Raw genomic sequence first — 5,110 nt, forward strand, 5'->3', positions numbered from 1 at the left:
CCATTTAAATACCCAGGCTCATTCAAAGATTGCCTGTGATTTTAGATAAACACAGACTTGTTTTTTCAAGAAGTACTGGAAAGTGTTCTTATACTTTAACCTCCAAATTCTAAATTCAAAAAGCAGGGGATTTACCAAATATGTGATGAAGACTCATGTTTTCATGTTCTTTCATTTTGGCAGGAACTCTTGTTTCAATTGAAAACATTCCCTTACCATTACAGGAACCCAGAGGGCAATCATGAGTTAAGACCTGGAAAATAAAACTGAGAAGAAAGACTGGAACAACATATGGTTGTCATTTTCAAGGCCACAGAGAGGGGAAGTGGTTTTCTACTTCTAGCTAAGAAAAGGCAAGCACACAGGTCACATTAACATTGAGGGCAGACAGTCAAAGCACAAAGAGATGAGAGATGATGTTCACCTTTCTTTTTTCATGGTGAAATGGGTGCTGATTTGCCCTGCAGTTAGAACTGCTTGGCTTAGGATCCTGGGCTGCTTTGTATTTGAGATAATCATTTTCTGTTTACATTTGTGAATTCTCATACCCAATTACAAAGAAATAACCATTTTACTTGCTCAGACGTCTTTCATAAAGATGAGCTTTAATGGGTTGAAGGACTTTCCCGAGACCAGAGATAGAGACAGAGAGGGGGGACAGAGGTGGGGGAGGAGAGAGAGACAGAGGCAGAGACAGAGAAAGGAGAGAGAAAGAAGGAAGGAGAAAGGGGGAAAATAAAGTGAGAAAGAAGTGGTAATTTTTTTTGACAATGCCAGCTTATGAAAACAGTATGAATCTACAGAAATCACTATGCTATTCTTCCAGCTTCCTCTATAACTAGTAGTCACTTTTCCCGGCTTTCCTTTGAATCTTCCTTTATCTACTCCAGACTGAAATTCTGCTTCATTTGTATTTAAGCAAATGAATCTTTGCTTGACAAAGGTTAATATTTTGACAAAGAAATATTAACCTTGAATTATCTTCAGGTTCTCTCACCATCCAAAAGGAAAGACCATCTTTTGAAAGTAACAGATTAATAACAGGCAAACAGCCTGATGAAGACTGTGGCTGTGGTTGAAATACTAGTTTTTGTTCTCACTGAGTCCTGAAGTTGAGGTGGGAGAGTAGGAACAGCCCTTTCATGCCAGGTCCTATTGGGAACCTGGGCATGCCCATCTGATTTGAGTGTTCTATGTGATTTTCTAAGAGAACAGAAGATGGCTGGGAACAAAGATACTGGAAGAGAAGAGAACTGAGGTGAAGTTGATGTCTTGGTCAGATTGGGCCTTTATAACAAGCTATGTAGACTCAGTAATTTATGAGCCTGAGATGAAGGCATTTATGGGTTCACCTTTTCAGAAGGGCCTGCTTCCTGATTTGTGGAATGTGGGGTCTTTCCCTCCCCTCATGGATCGTTGGCCACCGGTCCATGAGGACAAAGGGAGCAGAAGTGACGAATGGGGTCAGGACGGCCAGTGAGCACTGACAGAAGAAAGTCCTTCCAGGGAGGCAGATTCAGTGGGGCTTAGGGAAAGTATAGTGTGGAGGCAGCAGCCAAAGCTTCAGCTGATAGGTGCTCATAGTATGCTTTATTTACACGTGGCAGTAGGATCCTATCATTCGAATATAGGGCAATGCCTAATTATCACAATGCCTAATTATCATACAGAAAAAACCTGGGGGTAGTTTTATTGCAGGTAACTATGCCAAAGGTCATGTTCTGAATAAGGTCAGGCATCCATGCTTGGCGGCACTTTCCAGGTAAGTCAAGCAGGAAGCCCCTACTGAGAAAGGAGCCAACCTTAACATCAGGGTTCCCCAACAGTGGAGGGCTGTCTTCTGCTGTGTTCCCACAAGGTAGAAAAGGCAAACAAGCTCCAGAGGGTCTTTTTAATCCCACCCATGGGTGCTCCACTCTCAAGATCTCACCACCTTCCCAGAGGTTCCAATGTCATCACCTTGGAGGTTAGGATTGTAACATGTGGATACTAGCTTTCAGACCCCAGCATGGGAAATGATAAGGCCATAATTCCCAAGATGCTGCTCCTAGCTCTCCTCAGATGATATTTGGGACAGCCTCAGAAGATGGCCACATCCTTTCTAGAGTTCCTATCATCACATTCCTGACTAAGTCTCCCATTTAAGCCACCAATAACTAACCATGAATCACATTGTGTTTTTTCAGTTTTGTCTTCAAGTTCATATGTAGCGTAGGGTAATACTCTCAATATCATAATATATAGAATTTTCATGTTCTTAGGTGGAATTGAGTCCTAAGTTCAGTTTTAAAAACAGAATGAAGATTCTCTTCACTGGGTAGAGTGACTGAATAGGAGCAAAATAACTGCTTAGTGGGAGCATTTTCCTCTATGCAGGAAGCGAATTGTCTATAATTGTACATCTACAGTTCTCTGGGTGAGGTTTGAGTTGAAAAAGAAGAAATATTTGTAAGATGTTGTTGTTCCTCTTCCACATTACTATAGTATGTGAATGAATCATAGTCACACATACTTTCTTCTAAAGTAGCACTTGAACCGAGGTTACTAGTGAGTAATTGTTAAGCAATTTCCAGTATGTAGGCTATTGTCCCACTTTATTCAGAAGCTCATCCAATAGTGCTTTCTGCAGCAACTGAAATGTTCTTTGCTACCCAGTATTGTAGATAATAGCCACATGGCTATTGAACACTTGAAACTAGTGCCTAGTGAGTGTGACAAAGAAATTGATTTTGAAATCTCATTTTTTTAGTTAATTTAAATTTTAATTGTGCACATGCCTAGTTGCTCTCACATTGGAAAGCCCAGTTCTATATTCCCAAGAACTTGGGGAGAAGAAGAATATGGGAGAAAGTTACTTCCAGAAGCTACCTTTGTCCATTCTTGATATAAAGCACAGTATAAAGCACAGTATCAATAAAAAACATTTACTACACTATTTAGCATAAAGAGAAGACTTTCAGTCATTTGCTGGTCACCCTTTTTGCCCAACACTGTCTGGGTTGTTGCCCTATTTATCACCATCTGGCAAATGGTAAATTCTAGTAATTTGTTTATTGTCTGTCTTTTCCCAGCAGACATAAGCCAAATAAACACAAATATTTTGAGTACTTTATTCAGTTATGTATCTCTGTACATATATACCTGCACACACAGAAGTGAATAGCCATTCACAGTGAGTACAGCCCACTCTTGTCATGTGATGAGTATCTGCCTGTCTCCACACAGAATAGTCTGGCCAGTCATGGTGACACACCACTTTATTCCCAGAACTCAGGAGACAGAGCCAGGCAGATCTCTGAGTTGAAGGTCAGCCTGTCTACATAATGAGACCCTGTGTCCTGCTCATGAAAGGGGGAGGGATAGAAAACAGAAAAACAGTCTGGGCCAACAGCAAATTGTGACTAGCTCTGCCATGGATCTGCCATGTTTTGAGAGTCTCTTGGGCCAAGGAAAGGATTCTTCAACTTGGAATACATTCCTGGAAATACAGAATTTATTGAAAAGAACAGAAACATTTTAATTGTATTTAGACTTACTAAACCATTGTTATAGAAGTTGCATTCTGTATCAAATGGTTATGGCTTTATTTAATCATTTTCTTTAAGGCAAGGAAGTCCAACTATGGTAAGCATTATAATCCACAGTGGAGCTTCCTAGAAATGTGTATTTGTACTCCCCAACTCTGATCCCCTGAATTTCCAATGATGAGGCTCAGATATGCAGAGTTCTGTGAAAGTAGAAATAAAAACCACTGCACTAAATAGAAAAGTCTTTCTTTTCCCAAATGATAAATAGGAGTTCCATACTTGGTAACCTTTCTGCATCCATGAATTCTTTCCACAACCCTCAGAATACTCTTTGTCATCCACTGCCTCATGCCCAATGTACCACAAACTTTCTGGGTTTCAGAGCCTCTGTATCTTCTCTGCGCTAATTGTTCACCCCACCCCCAAGCCCTTCCTTATTTCTGATACCTTCATTATCTATATTCAGGAATCTTCTCTTTACTATGTGCCTATCAACAATAGTTCTGAAGCTGGGCCTGGTGGTACACGTTTAATCCCAGCACTCTTGGGAGGCAGAGGCAGGTAGATTTCTATGAGAGCAAGACTAGCCTGCAAGTTCCAGGCCAGCTGGAGAGATAGTCTCAAAAAGACCAAAAAAGCTCAGAAATCCTTCCTCTAAGAAGCTTGTTGAACCAGATTTCTGAGCTTGACTCCAAGAGACTTTGATTCAGTAAATTGAATAGAACCTTTAGCTATGTTTCTGACATGCTCACCAGGTGAATTAAATGCTGCTGAGACCCACACTTCAAAAACCACTCCTTTAAGGTGATGTGCACAAAGTCACCTAAATGGAGACACTGTCCAAGTAAAACTTCTGTTTCAGTACACACTTCAAATGAGGCTTGAAATCATGTATGTTTAATTACAGATCAAGTAATATATGTTGCTTCTGGCCTGCAGAACACCCTCTTGAGTGTCCAGTATGTAAGAATTTTCCCTGTGGTCATCTAACAACATGGAGAATGAAACTGGACACATCATCTTTCAGGTCTGTTAACATTGTGAGTTCCATTGTGTCCCAATGAAGTATATTCTCGTCCTAATTCTTACCACAAACAAACCCATAAAATGTGAACTTGTTTGGAATAGAATTTTCACATATATAATCAAGTTGAAAGGACAGCACTATAGTATAGAGTAGGCACTAATCCAACAACCATGATTCTTATAAGACAAGACATATTAGGACATAGACACACAAAGAATGTCATGTGAAGACAAATACAAAGATTAGTAATCTATAATAATACATCTACAAGTCAAGAAATACTAAGGATTTCCAGCTATCAATCAGAAGTTAGGAAGAGTCAAGGAAGGATTGTCCCCTAGAGTCTTCAGAGAAAATATGGACCTGACAACATCTTGGTTTTGGACTTCTGACCTTAAAAACTGGGAGACAATGGAGTTCTGTTGTTTTAAGCCACTCACTTCTATGGGTGACTTACTATTATTACTGCAGCATTTTAGGTGGCTAAGACAGTGAAATCTTGGTTCACATTGCTCACTGGCCACATACAGGTTAGATACCTGAGAGGCAGATCATG

This window comes from Nannospalax galili, unplaced genomic scaffold (genome assembly GCF_000622305.1).
Source record: "Nannospalax galili isolate Female #2095 unplaced genomic scaffold, S.galili_v1.0 scaffold1082, whole genome shotgun sequence".
In the NCBI taxonomy this organism is placed as follows: Eukaryota; Metazoa; Chordata; class Mammalia; order Rodentia; family Spalacidae; genus Nannospalax; species Nannospalax galili.